At 50.7% G+C, this 15,521-nt stretch overlaps 1 protein-coding gene across 4 annotated transcripts in view; it reads left to right on the plus strand.

Moving 5' to 3' along the window:
* PHACTR2 (phosphatase and actin regulator 2) overlaps positions 1–15,521 on the plus strand; it is a 951,421-nt gene that overhangs the window by 922,663 nt on the left and 13,237 nt on the right. The window lies entirely within an intron of this gene.

Consider the following 15,521-nt stretch of genomic DNA (forward strand, 5'->3'; position numbering starts at 1 on the left):
TTTTCATACGCTCACACATTCACACGCGTACCTTTTTTTGTGGCCTCATTCCATGCTTGATCCCTTTCTCTGCTTGAATAATCTTTTCAAGTCCCCATTCAACGACCGGAAGGAAAGGCTGATTGACAGTTCCCGCACCTAAGTTCATCCTGCTGCGTCTATAGGAAGACCTGAGTAGAGCTTGTAAATAACCTGCTCCATTGCTCCTGCTATGGCCTGCATGGACAGAGAAGCCCTGTCCCTGCTGGCAATGAGATTATCCTCTGTCGTGCATAGAGCTTCAGAAGTGTAGCGTTGTGCATGACCGAGATGTGGCGGCCGGACTAGAACGACCGGGGCTGCTCCTCAGCACCTTGTATGCACCAGCCGGCATTGCTGTGAACTGACTTTCTGGAGCCATGGTCTGTAGAACTGGACACAATATTCCAGACAGTGAGACCTTTGGGATCATTTCTGTAATGGAAAGAAAACTGAAAATCTTTTGTTCTGCTACAAAGGGTAACCAAATGGAGGATGGCTAGGATCCATTGAGGGGAGGTAGCTATGCTTCCTGATAAAATGTATGTGTGATTCCTCTCCTTTTTTCATCACTTGCTCCATCATGTAAGCTATTAGCCCACCTTTGTAACAGTAGCTCGTGATGGCTCACAAATGCCTCCTTCTGGTAGATTACAGAATTCCTGCTCCTCTCTGCCCACAATTTCCCTGCCCAGTTTGAAGTTTACCAGCTTCAATCTACCCGAAGACTTTGCTAAAATCATAAAACAATTAAGGCATCAGGAGCCCAAAGTAAACCCTGTCCAGCTCCCATTAACAAAGACTGTATCTCAATCATAGCCACACCAACGGGAAGAATATTGAATGCCTTTTTTACTTTGGGGAGAATACCCTAGGATTTAAACAGGCCTAGGCTACACTGCAAATTAAGAAACCCACAGCAGAGACAACTTGGAAAACGGTCAAGTTTTCAGACATCCCTTTTCCCGAAAATATCTTCAAGGTTAGTAATCAACTCTCTGATTACATTGAACTTCACCACCTCATAGATGACAGATAATCAGAGCATCAGAGGTACTAAAACAGCTCTAATCATCATGGGGGAAAGAGATTCGGAAGGACTTTAACATAGAGAATGGCACTATTCCGACCTTGCTTGGCCTGTCCACATTAAGATAAGGTCAAGCAGACTGTTCTCATAAATGGACTACAGTCCAACATGGCCATTGACAGATCAGTGCTTTCCTGGCTAGTGTCCTTCCTTAGTAACTGAACAACATTGCTGAAGATGAATTGAGCCCCTCCTTCTACTGCTCTGGAAGTTAGCATCCCCCACAGCCTAACAGTCTTGCCCTGGCTGTTGTTGAACTGCTACATCCAACCTCTAGCTGCCAAAATCAAATAATTCTTGTCCGCCTTTCAGCTTTATGCTGATGAATCATAAATTGCCTTCAATCTTACAAAAAAACAGCTTTATCCAAAGTAACATCGCCAACTGCTTATGCACTACACAAGACAGAATGTCAAGACGTAACGTCTGCCTTAATGATAACAAGAGATCTATTTTATGCTTTAAGGCCGAAAATCCCAGAACCATTCAGTTAAGATGGGCAGCTGTACTCGGCCCTTGTCCAACTATGGCAAGCCTTGGTAACATCTTTGATGTAGAAATGTTCCTTGTACCGCAGATTGAAGAAGTTATCAGGAAGGCCCACTTTCAAATCTGCTCTTCTCTTGAACTTCTACATAAGGTGGACTTGTTATAACTGGCCTCAAATCTTGACTAAGTGCGTGCGTTTTTGAGGCTTTCGAATCTTGTTTGGACGAACATGCTTTGCCTAGGCTGACTAGTGGTAGGTGTGGAGTGTTACATGTGGGTTATTCCAAAAGTGTGTCAACAGGAGCGTTCCTGACGCACTATCCCTACTGTACGGGCTCAGGTGCCCTTGATGCTCCACGTTCTCGGATTTTTTTCCCCACCATCAGATGGGCGCTTAATTGAAGACTGAGACCAGAAACTGTAAATGGGATTCTCTGATGTGCAGATGGGTTCCAGTACCAAGATCGGAATCTGAAATAGACTATGATGGACATGGACTGCTGCCTGGCAATTTAGGGGCTGGGGCTTTGCTCTCAAGGGGTCGAGCATGCCTACATTTACCCTTACAATTACATTTCTTGGGTGCTGCAGTTTGCTCTCTCCAAATGGAGAATGCCCCATTAAAATTGGATCTATGTGATTACTGCGACCATTTCACTGCCCGACTTATTTTTTATTTTGACCCCCTTTTCAAACCATATATATGTATTCAGGGAGATACCCTTGCAGGATCCCCTGCATCCATTTTATACTATGCCCATCCCCCCACATGTATATGGGTTCTAAGGGGGGGAGGGTTGCAATAAACAAAGTCAATGTTTTAGTTGGTCGCAGTAATGGAGTGCTACCATTAAAATGTTGCCTTTTCTGTAACTCTACGTTCTGTGGGAAGGGGGTGGAAGAAATGTACTAATCCAACAAGTAGGAGGTGGATGAATCCAAAGAGGGGGAGATTCAGGAAGAAGAGGCAGATACTGGGTTTACCTTTTATTCTGCATGATTCCCTTTGGGAAAACATGTGCTTTATGGAAACTGTTGAAGATTGCAACGTTCCTGTATGAAAGGAAAGGTAGTGTCCAAAGGAAGTGACTGCTCGCAGTAACAGTCCCCTTTGATACACCCATGAAGACACCTTACATAGACGGTATACATCTAGAGGACCTTTGAGAAAGCAGAGGATACCGGGGGGAGGGGGGGTGAAGAACTAATGGGCAAGATGGCCCACATGGTTAGGCCATGGATCCTCCATATAATAATGACTCGCCACTTAACAAATCAGCAATAGAAGACCAGTGCAATTTCAAAGCCCTATTAAAATGGCCAGGAGTTAGCTAGGTTCACATTAAATACTCAGGAAATTAAGGCAGAAAAATGTTATTTAGTAGACGTTGGAAGAGCAGTGTCTATTGCACCTCGCATTCCACTATTAAACTCTATCCAGCGACAAGTTACCTCAGGATTACAGATGCCAGCCACTGCAAGAGCTGTAAACACGAGAATTGAAATAAAATATAAGCCAGCACCATCAGTCATAGCTTACATTGGGGACATCGCCCACCGACTCATTGGTTGTCACTGCAGCTAGAAAGATGTGTGCAGCACCTTTTTCTACCTGTAAACACCCCCAGAAAATGAGGAAACAAATATGCCATCGCAGCAGCTGACAGTGTTTGAGTGGCAATTGTCAAAGCTCTCATGACTTGGCACATAATGGTACGCTTTATAATCTCGCCTTAACAAAATTGCAGCCACTCTACAGGACACATTACAAAGTATTGCTCATGAGGGTCAACTTGCCCTGAATACATTGATTCAAAATGCCATTGATGCTGTGGAGACTGCATATAAGCAAATGGCAGGAGCAGCTGTTTTAAAGAGACTTTCTTAAAATTCTGAATGATGTCGTACTCTTTCTGGTCTCAAAGTAAACTGCTCTAAATCTGTGTTATTACCATTGACGGAAGCCACCACCCTCCCCCCTCCAGACACACAAGGATTTGCATGGTCACAGGCTGAAATTACCTACCTTGGAGTAGTGATCACACGTCACTCGATCTCCTACTACGATGCTAACTTTGAAAAGTACCTGTTCTCCAGCATGGGCTCTGGCATGGATTCATATGCTCATGAATATTCCCGTCGTCAGGCTGGAAATCCTTGGTAGAGAAAAAAATCAGTTTCAGTTTCATTTCTGAACTGTCTTTCTACTAATAACCAATCAGTGGTCTCTGGGTCATACTGCCCCCAGCCAATTACTGCCCACTACCTAAGCCCCTCCTCTGGCAGCCATCTTCAGATTTTTACCGCACGTTCAAGTGTTGGGAGTCCTCGTGCTATAGCTCTCGAGCTTTTTCTGTGTTTTGCCTTTTCTCTAAGAATGTTCTTATTTTTCGGTCAATTCGAGCCTCAAGCGCCACCGATTCTTCTTCCGATCAACAGGGACCTGTTTTGGAATTTTTTACACCCCTCAAGGGCGAATTTTTCGTTGAGTTTCTCTTCTTGGAGGATTCCGGAAGATCTTTGAGGCCTACCCTGCGTGGACATGGCCCAAGAGAAAGGAGACACAACACCTACTGGATCCAAGCTGTTTAGGAACTGCCCGGGATGTGGATTACAGAATGTCTTTAAGGAGAATGAGTACTCCCGGTGCCTCTACTGCCTTCATGCCGACAAATTGCACGGAGGACTGTGCGTTCTGCAAGAACATGTCCGTCCGGACCATGAAGGACCCTCGTAAACGACTTGCTGACTGGCTGGAGGCGAAGAGCCCAGCAACAGGTGAGTAGAAGTCCAAGCAGTCTTCTAAGACCTTTGAGGGCACTCTGGCGACGGGGGCCCAACAAAATGCAAAGCACTGTGAGTCTGCGGGCACCGGGAGCGCAGTTGGTTCGGGCTCCTCGGCTGCCAGGCATGGCGCGATGTCCCCAACACCACCAACCACGAGCCAACGCTCTGGCTCAGGGAAAAGGAAGTCGGAGAATCCGGGTTAGCTTCGGGAGAAGCCCCGGTCGATCCTGACGGAGAAAGCCAAGGGGGGGCAAGGCAGTGACCCTCCCCCTAAGGTGAAGGCCCCAGACGCGGGCAAGGTCATGAGGGCCCTGATTCACCCGGCGAAGGCTTCGATTGAAGGAATCGTGGAGGCGCTGGCAAAGCCTGTGGAGGCTATCCCAGTGGAACCGACTGCTTGGCCTAGAGTTTCCCTGCCACCCCGGTGGGAAACATCTTTTCAGCCTATCGAGAAGACCCCCGTGAATCCTCGGGACGAGAAAGGGGGGGACACAGTAGCCATAACGGACATGGATACCACCAAGATGAGCTTGTTGCCGTCAAAGATCATAGACAAGAAGTTCGAGGAAGTCCGGTCCTAGGGGAGGGAACCAGACAAGGCGGACGTAGAGAGCAACGGTGGAGCTGACGAGGAACCGCAGGCCATGGAGGAGACGGAGGATCCCACTCCCCAGCAGTCGCTGCCGTCAAAACCGATGCCTACCCCACAGGACAACACAGAGGAAGGACCCTCAGCGGACGATCCAGTGGCGCCTGGACCGTCAGGGAGCCCACCGAGCAAGCGGAGGCGAATCCATCCACCCCCTCCTTTCCAGCCTTCACCTCCTTCCCCTCCGCCGAGTGATGAGACAGAACGGAGACGGCGACGACAGGGATGGACGACGACGGCGGTGACGACGGGACGCATGTCCCATCACCCCCTGCCCAGGCCTCCCCTCCCGACGAAATTGGCTCCTTTCACGCCATGATCGCCAGGACATCGGAGCTTTCCCAGCTCTATCCCAAAGAACAGAGGGAGGGTTTCCTCTACCAATGACGGGAGGCCAAGAAGAAGACAGTCCTCTCAGTCCCATTGCTAGACGACATCTGGGACGAGGGACTATTGCTCCTCAAGAACCCGTCCACGGCTCCTGCGAAGAGGGACTGGTATGAGAATAAGTACCGGTTCCCAGATTCCGCCCCGATGTGCCTCAGAGCTCAGCCACCCCCGGATTCACTGGTCGCTGCGGCGGCCAAGAAGAAATCGGCAGGGGCAACGGCATCAACTTCCAATGCCCCAGCGGACAGCGAGGGGAAGAAGCTGGACACCATGGGACGAGTCATCTCGTCGACGGCGGCGACGACCATCAAGGTGGCAAACTCCCTTGTGATCGTGGCACGCTACGACAGGGAGCTGTGGTTCAAGATCGCTCCCCTCCTGGATTTCCTGCCAGACAAGAGGGCGGAGGCCCTTGAAATCCTACAGGAAGGCCGGGTGGCATTGGACCACGCCATCACAGTGGCCACGGACATCGCCGACACCGGTTTTCGCCAGATGGGAAACAGCGTTTGCCTCCGCAGGCGCGGGTGGCTCAAGGCCACCGACATCTGTCAGGACGTTCAGACCAGGGTACTGGACATGCCCTTCGACGGGAACAACCTTTTCGGCAAGGCCATAGACGAGTCACTGCAGGCCATCAAGGCGGACACCGAGACGGCCCGGGCCTTGGGTTCTTTCCATCAACGGCGGCCGTCCTTTCGGACCCCCAGAGGCAGGTCTCAAGGTGCCTCCAAAGGATTTGGTGGCGGTTCCACATCGTACCGGCAAGCGGCCCGCTCGTCATCGCAGGAGGCTTACAGAGGCCGCAGCAGGGCCGAAGGGCATCATCGTCGTCGCCAAGGAGGCAAGGCCTCAGCGAAGCAAGATTGAACCGGCCGTGACGTCGGGCCCCCACCCGAGCACCCCGGTGGGAGGCCAGCTGGCGAATTTGGTCAGCGCGTGGGAGTCCATCTCCACCGACAATTGGGTGCCGGATGTTCTGGCCAATGGGCACACTCTGGAATTCCAAAGAAAGTGTCTCCGTCTACCACCCGTGGCCAGGAAGAAAAACCATGTGCCACAGCTACTTCTGGAGGTACGAGCAATGCAAAAAAAGGGCATGATAGAAATCGGCCCGAAGAGGCTCCGGAGTATACTCACGGTACTTCCTCATCCAAAAGAAGACTGGCGGTTGGCGACCCATCCTGGACCTTCGCCGCCTCAACAAATACATCAAGTCCTAGAAGTTCTGGATGGTCTCCCTTCAGCACGTGCTGGGACAGCTAGAGGAGGGCGATTTCCTGTCGCCGCTGGACTTGGAGGATGCTTACTTCCACATCCCCATACGCAAAGGACATCGAAAGTTCCTACGGTTTGTGGTTCAAGGGCGGCACTACCAGTTCAAGGCCCTGCCCTTTGGGTTGAAGTCGGCGCCAAAGGTCTTCACCAAGTGTCTGGCACCGGTGGCGGCGAGGCTGCGCCTGCAAGGGATCCACGTATATCCCTATCTGGACGATTGGCTCATCCGAGCAAAGTCAAGAGAACTCGCCGTCGATCACACAACGAAGACCGTCCGCCTGCTCGCGGAACTGGGACTCTCGATCAACTTTGCAAAGTCTCACTTGGTACCGTCACAGAACGCCCACCTGAGGAGAGGACGAAGGCTATCCTGGGCAAGCTTCAATGGCTGTTGACCATGGAAGGGGCCAGGGTGAGGTCCATCAAGTCCCTACTCGGCATGATGTCATTGTGCATCTACCTTGTACGTCTGTGCAGATTGCGGATGCGTCCACTACAGGAGTTCCTCAATGCCCGTTGGATGCAAGCGGCGGGCAGCTTAGAAGACCAGATCTCCCTCAACAAGACTTTTCGCCAAGCAATCCAGTGGTGGGGCAACCGCGCGCATCTAGAGGTGGGCATGGACTTCCAGACCCCAGAGCATCGGGAGCTGTGACGACGGATGCCTCCCTGGGGGGATGGGGAGCACACACCGGAGATCTCAACACAAGAGGCCTTTGGACCCCAGAGGAGAGGTCACTACACATCAACGTCCTGGAGCTCCGAGCCGTGTTCTGGGCCCTCAGGTCTTTCCTCCTGTCCCTCAAGGGCAAGGTGGTGAGGATCTTCACTGACAACAAAACCACAAAGTTCTACATCCGGAAGCAGGGGGGGGAACCAGATCCCCAGCCCTATCCAAGGAAGCGCAGGATCTGTGGCACTGGGTCGTGGCCCAGGGGATGTTCCTGCTACCCTTCCATCTGGCAGCAATAAAGAACACCATCGCCGACTCGCTCAGCAGGGAGCTGCGCTCTTGCCACAAGCGGGAGCTTCGGCAGGATCAAGTGGATCTCCTATTCCGACGATGTGGCAATCCCCAAATCTATCCATTTGCGACGGTGACGAACGCCAAGTGCCGGAGGTTCGCCAGCAGGTTTCCCCAGCTGTGGACCATGGGTGACGCATTCTCATTCCCCTTGGATGGCCTGTTCTTGTATGCGTTCCCGCCGTTGCTGCTGCGACTCATCAGTCAACTCAGACGGTCCCAATGCAGGAGGATCCTCGTCGCACCGGCATGGCCGAGGCAGATCTGGTTCCTGGACCTTCTGGACATGTCCGCGTCCCCCCAGTCAAACTGCCGACGGACACGGATCTTCTCACCAGGTAAGGAGGCGCCATCCTACATCACGACCCAGGATCGCTGAACCTGCAGGCCTAGCTCCTGCATCACTAGAGTTTGGAGGGTACGATATCCTGGCAGACTGCAAGGAGGTGCTTGCAAAGGCCAGGGCGTCCTCGACTCTTAAGTGCTATGGACACAAGTGGAAGAGGTTCTCTGTCTGGTGCCGTGCACAGAAGATCAACCCTCTGCGGATTACGGCTCCTCAAGTGCTGCTGTACTTGCCAAGGTAGGGCTGGCTCATGCCTCCATCAAAATCCATCTGGCGGCTATCTCCCGCTACACCAGAACTCTGGGGCGGTCGTCTCTGTGGGCTCATCGCCTGGTGAAGGAGTTCATGAAAGGACTGTTCCGCTCGTTCCTGCCGGTGAAGGCTCCGGCCACGGCGTGGGAGCTCAACATGGTGCTGACCAGGCTCATGGGTCCCCCACTCGAGCCCTTGCATTCAGCACTTGCATCCAGTTCTTATCGTGGAAGACAGCGTTTCTTGTGGCCATCACCTCCGCACAACGAGTGGGAGAGATCCAGGCCCTCTCCTGTAAACCTCCATACCTGACATTCCCCGAAACGAGGGTAGTGCTGAGGACACACCCCTCCTTCATGCCCAAGGTGCCGTCGGACTTCCATCTCAACGAGCCCTTGGTGTTACCGGTTTTCTTCCCGTCGCCTTCATCGCCGGCTGAGAGGACTTTGCACTCGCTGGATGTGGCTAGAGCGCTGAAGTTCTACGTGGACCACATGAAGAGTTTTCGGAAGACTTCACAGCTTTTTGTGAACTTTGGACCTGTGAACCAAGGGAAGACCCTCTCGAAGGCTTCCATTTCTAGATGGCTCTCAGGCCAACCGAGAGCCCTTTCAACCAGAGCGATCGCTGCTACCACTCCATTCCCGTCTGGTGTGCCCCTGCTGAACATCTGCAGGGCTGCTACATGGAGGTCGACGCACACCTTCACGAGATTCTACTGCGTCGACCGGGATTGCAGGGAGGAGTCCAGAGTCAGCCAAGCAGTGCTGCGCAACCTGTTCGCTTGAAGTTGAGCCTGGTGAGGAGGTAAGAGATGCTTAATGTTGAGTTGTTGAAATACTTAATGTTGAGCCTTGCCACCTCCAGTGGTTGTGCATGAGTGTACCGCTATGTATTCATGAGCATGTGAATCCATGCCAGACCCATGCTGGAGAACAGTTACAGGTAAGTAACTTGTTCGTCCACCCTTGGCGTTAAATTCGGAGGCTGGGCTAGACTACCGACCTCACTGGCCGGTAGGATCGCTATCCTCAAAATGATTGTACTGTCCCAACTCTTATACACATTTTAAAATATTCCCCTATGGCCGGGTCGCAAATTCTTTAAAACACTGACTTGCACTATCAACACCTTTCTATGGCACTCCGGCGATGTCCAGCTGAAATTCGATACACTAACTACCCCGATGTCGAGGGGCGGATTTGGCGCCCCTGACTTTGAGATGTACTGGATAGTTGCCCAGGCCCACTTTGCATCATACTGGTTTGCATCTGCCAATTCCCCCCCTCCATGTAAAACTTGCACGCCTGGCAATAGACAACTGTGATATCCGTTCTTTGGTTCTCCCCTCTCTTGGCGTCAAATTTGAATCCCTCAATCCCACTGGGGCCACAGCGTTGGCTTTAAATAAATTGTGGAAGCTGGTCGGCACACCAGTGACCTCCCCCTCTGGGATTTTCTCCCTGAATCCCCTGGGATGGACACTGCGACAGCACGTGTGTGGTCTAGTACAGGCCTGGGCGCTCTCGGAGATGTCTTCTCCCAAGATGGCTTTCTTGAATGGCCAGACTTACCAGAACCCCTGCGTGCTGGGCCGACACGCTGACTCCACTATGCTGGTTTGCGCTGGTCGCTCAAGAATAGCTACCCAGGCTTCCCATCGATACCTTCAGACAATCCAATTATATTCCGAAATCCTGGATTCCACGACCCTCAGGGGCAAAGTCTCTAGAATATATGCCGTCCTACAGAGTAGGACACCCTCCTCATTCGTCACACTCGGGGACACCAGGGGCAAGGACATGGGGGTCGAGATAACAGATCAATGTTGGGATTGCACGTGTTCCTGCATCCACAAAATCTCATTTAACTCTCCATTTAAGTTGATCCAATTTAAGGTTCTCCATAGATTCTATTATACTCCGATCAGACTGTACTACATGTCGAAAGACCATCCCCCAAGGTGTCCAAGATGTGGGACAAATGACACAAACTATATTCAAATGGTACGGTCCTGTCTGCGCCTCTTCCTGTTTTTGGAAGAGGTATGTACTACCATATCTGAAATGTTGGATTGCACAGTTACCAAATCCCCATTGGTCTGCCTCTTTCACAAATTCCCCCGGCTCGGACGTGACTCCAGAAATTGGCAGGACTATGCATGCTACTGGAAACCCGCTGTATTCTGCTGCTTTGGCTTTGACCTGGGGCCCCCACACACACACTCTCAGTGGCTCTGGGCTATCACTTGGGCCTCAGACGCTGAGGAGTGCTGGGCTACCGTACAACCTGTGGGATCTAGACCCAGGAACATTTAGGCTCCATTCCGCTCCTACATTTCTTCCTTAACCAATGACAACGAGGATGGTGTCAGCAACCGGAGTTCCCCTGTCTCCAACTCCGCCCAAACCTTTATGCCTTAGCTGTTACAGTGATACCTGTGTCATTGGCTATTGTGTCTTAAGTTGTACCTTCACTGCTCTACACGATTTCTTATCAGACGTTTTTCACTGGTTGCAATGTCAAGCTTAATGAAGTTGAAGAGACATTCTTGGCTACAGTGCATGGGTGGGCCACTGTGGCTCCACCGTTCGTGTCAGGTACCAGGAAGCTTTTCCTGTTTCCTGTATACTGTTTGCTTGGAGGGCAGGAGCCAGTGGCCTGGCGAGAGGAGCATCAAGAGATGGTCTGGAAACGGGTATGAGAAAAAGGCATGTTTGTATGGATTGCGTGCACGTTGTTGGGTGTTTATGCATATGTGGTGTCTGCGTATGTGAATGAAAGTGCAGTGTAAATGTGTATGTATGGGTGTGAATGCGTGAGACTGAGTATGCAGTGTGAATGTTCTGGGTGTATGCAGTGTGAATGTTCTGGGTGTACACATTCATGATTGAGAGAAGCTGTAGGGGAGAGTAATTGGAGGGTGAATGTGTATGAATGGTTGTGTGTCAGACTGGGACCTAATGGGGATGTAAGCATGGTGTTTTCTTCCAGTGCCATGGCATGTTTTTCTGGCATTTTTGCGCAATGCAAACTTGATCAGTGTTATTACCTGGAGCAGCGGGCGGGAGGGATGGGACAGGCAGAATGGACATTGTATTACTATGGCGTGGCACGTTTTACTTGTGATAAAAGCAAGGCCAACATGATGTATGTTACATTGGGGAAGCATTTGTGCAGCCAGCAAAGCAATGTTTCATTATTGGTGGCATTGCATTTTTACTGGCATGAAGGCAAAGCCTCTTGTGTGTTCTTACATGGTGGTGGCAGACTTTTTTGCAAACAACATGGAAATGTTTAATTCCTGTGGCATTGCGTTTTTTACTGGCGTTAATGGCAAACTGTTAACCTGATGAGTGTTCTTGTATGTAGTAAGGGAGCTTTTGTGTAGCCAGCAAGGTGGTGTTTTCTTACTGTGGAATTTTTTTTTTTTAACTGGCGTTAAGGACAAAGCCATCATGAGTGTTTTTACATGGGTAGGGACATTTGTGCCGCAAGCAAGTGGTTGAGTGGGGGCTCTGCCATGAAATTCTGGAGATTTTCTCCATCTGGGGGTGCTTGCTAAGTGGACCTCTGCACTTCATTGTAAAACCGAAGTGCAGGTATTTCTGGTCCAGGGAAATTCCTCGTCGGGGAGTGCTGGGGGACGCCATGACGGTTGAATCGAACTTTCACCTGCTCTATGTGCTCTCTCTGATCCCTGTCATACCGCTGGTTCTCAGGAGACTGCATTTGGTGCCACATTGATCTTGATTGCTCACGACTGGGCACGGAGACCCTGGTACCCGGAGTTGCTGGACATGGCAGTGTGCCCTTCTTGGAGTCTTCGGCAGAGAGTCGACCTCTTCTCACACTCAGAGGGGCGGGTCCTGCACCCAAACTGCCACAGCCTGATCCTTCATGCCTGGCTGCTGAAAGAATGAGATATAGGGAGTGGGATTTATCTGAGAACGTTCTGGATATGCTCCTTTCTGCTAGAAGACCCGGCACCAAATCCATGTATTCCTGCAGGTGGCAGAGGTTTTCAGCTTGATGCAGGGAGAGGGATCTGGACCCTTTTACTTGCTGAACTTACTCTGTTTTGTAATTTCTTCGGTCATTGGCCTGGACAGGCCTGCGGATTAGTGCGCTAAAGAAGTATCTCATGGCCATTTTGGTCTTCAAGAGAACCCCGGAGCAGGGCTCCTTGTTCACGATAACCACAATCATACTAATTCCTTGGTGATCTTTCCAATATGTTTTGTCCATGCCAGTTTGTTTTTCTGGCATGGGATTTGAATTTAGTATTGACGTTTATAATGGGCGCTCTGTTTAAGTCCCTCCATTCTTGATCTTTAAGACTGCTCACCTTATGGACATTTTCCTGGTTGCCATCACTTCTGCTAGAAGGGTGAGTGAGCGCCAGAATCTGTGGGTTAATCCTCCCTACTTTTTCCCCCAGGAAAAGGCACGTTGTGAGCTAGATGCTCCTTCCTTCCGAAGGTGGTCTCTGATTTCCATCTCTCTTAAAAGATCCATCTGATCATCTTATTTTCTCTGCATCACCCTTCCAAGGCAGAGGAGGCTTTCCATTGGCTGGATGAGGTGCGGCCCCTCAAGTTCTTCATCTCTCAGAGACTGGAGAACAGGACTGATTATCAACTTTTGGTTAGTAATGCGGGTGCCAGAGCGGGCAGAGCTATTACCAAACAGACCCTGTTTTGATTGATCATTCTTTTTATCTTGAAATGCTATGATCTGGTGGGCAACGAGATCCATGAGGGTCTTTGGGGCTCATTCCACCAGCGGGTTGGATCCACTTCGGCTCTGCAACGCGGAGTTCCTGTTCTGGATATTTGCCAGGCAGCTACCTGGGCTTCCTTGCAAACATTTGGTAAACATTACTGCTTGGATTTTATATCTGATCAAGACGCAAGTTTTGGCAGAGATTTCCTTCAGAGTTTTCTAGTTTAGGTGGTATCCTTGTTACCCTGCCTCCTCTAGATAGTTTTACTGCTTTGGGAATCTATCAAAAAATTAGGAATCGGTGAGAGGAAGGAGTCTGTTAGAAGAACACATTACTTACCCCTGAGTAATGTTCTTTTTGATGGAATTTCCGCCCACAGATTCCTCATCACCTTACCCGCCTGACCCTCTTGGGGTAGCTCTTACACCTTAGTTCTGTGGTCCATCAGTGTCAGAGTGCAAAGGAAAAAATGTTGAACTGAGGTGACTGGGCGCAGCGCATATGTATATATATATTTCTGAGGCTTGTGGAATCTGCTTAGATCACACCAGTCAATTGGTCGAAAACATTTGGTCGACAGGACAACTGGTCGACACCATTTGGTCGAATGCCAAATGGTCGATTTTTTTTTTTTTTTTTTACCCCTTTTTTGGTTTTTTTTTGGGGGGGCCCCCCCCGCCAACCCCCTTTTTTTTCTTTTTTTTTTTTCCCCACACGAAAACCCACAAAACACATATATAAAAAAAAATAAAATTCGACCATTTGGCATTCGACCAAATGGTGTCGACCAAATTGCAGTCGACCAGTTTGCTGTCGACCAAATGACTGGACACCGCTGTTGCATAGGCCGACATCTAGTGGAAGCTGCGGAGTACTACAGTTTGGTTTTCGAAACTCGAAAATGGGCGTCGACACAGGGCGTGCCAGTAATACTATCCCTAGTGTGACGTCCACTGTACCCAAGAACCCTCACGCGTCTAGGATCCTCAGATTGTTTTTTTCCGCCATACTGGTCGGAAGCATTTTGCGGAGTCCCCTGGCCTTACCATACTTTTGCTACAAATTTAAAAATAATAATCTATTTACATCCTTCCCCACCCCAACATCGAACTTCGACACTCAACGCCGGCTGGAGAAGAAATCGACCGTCGGCTGCTGCACGACGGATTTGGGCCTCAGAAGGCCGCTGGCCTCGGCCCGGGCCTTGGAAGGCCTCTGGCCGCGGCCCTGCAAGTAGGGAGAGTGGGGGGTGGTACATACTCTACACTCTTGCTATATAGGTACACCTTATACTTTTCCTACACTTAACAGACCGCTGCCTCAAGGTGCGTATGGAGGGTCCCCCTTTTCAATTCTGCCCCAAGTGCAATCGCAAATACCCTTGGGTCGACAGGCACGCCACGTGCAATCTCTGCTTGCCGAGGGACCACCCCGAAGCGAACTGCAGAGCGTGTAGTAGGTTTAAACCTAAGACACTTAAGGACCGTTCGACAAAGCGTTGGGCCCACCACGCCAGGCAGGCGGCCATGGCAGCGGAGGGCGCCTTCAGCGACGGCAGCAACGCCATACTTTCGGACGGCGAGGGCATTACGGCATCGAAAGACAGCCGAGTGCAGGTCCCCGACCTCGGAAGGTCGTCCGGCAGGGCGGCTATGGGGAAGACCCCCGGCGACACAAGCGCTTCACATACTACACACACTAAACACACTAAGTCCAACCGAGACTCGACGACGTCGAGTTCTCGGAAAGAGGCACAAACAGAACGGTCCGATTCGGTGTCCTCTGGGTGCTCTCGATCAAGATCGCCGCATGACTCCAGGCAATCATCCACTCTTGCCAAGAGTGCCTCGCTCCCTAGGCTAACAGAAGTTCGATCGTCGGAAGACGAAGACGACTTCCACCCCCAGTCCGCGCTCCAGGAGTTGGAGCCCGCAGTTAAAACCAGCGAGGCCCCACGCTCGAAGGACAGGGACTCCACCCCCGATCCTCGACGCCAGGCGTCGAAAAACTCCGGAGCCACTAAAGGACAGGGAAAACATTTTTCCACTCACAGGGAGGGGGGAAAACAGCAGAAGAAACAACCTTTGCACTCTTCCACACCTGTGAAACACTCCACTCCCCCTAAACAGACAGACAAAACCAGGTCTGATGATATGTCTAAAACCAGCAAAGCTACTCAAGATAAATCCCATAGACTTGCTGAGAGAGTCATTCCCAGTTCCAAGAAATGGTCCAGTGAAGACATAGATAGGGTCATGTCAAGAATGTCTTCTTTGGCAGATTTTTATGATAAAAATCCAGAACATTTCCTCTCGTATGATCCACATGGGGCGAGACCCTCAGGCTCTACTGATCCTATCCCCCTGAGTAAAAAGCCCCGGTTTGAAACTCCGATGAGGTCAGAACCCTTCGAGGTACAACCATACGTAAGACCATACTCATCAAGGAGAGGCTTCTTTTTGTGAGGACCAA

The sequence above is a fragment of the Ambystoma mexicanum genome, chromosome 4q, assembly GCF_040938575.1.
Source record: "Ambystoma mexicanum isolate Mex_15411 chromosome 4q, UKY_AmexF1_1, whole genome shotgun sequence".
In the NCBI taxonomy this organism is placed as follows: Eukaryota; Metazoa; Chordata; class Amphibia; order Caudata; family Ambystomatidae; genus Ambystoma; species Ambystoma mexicanum.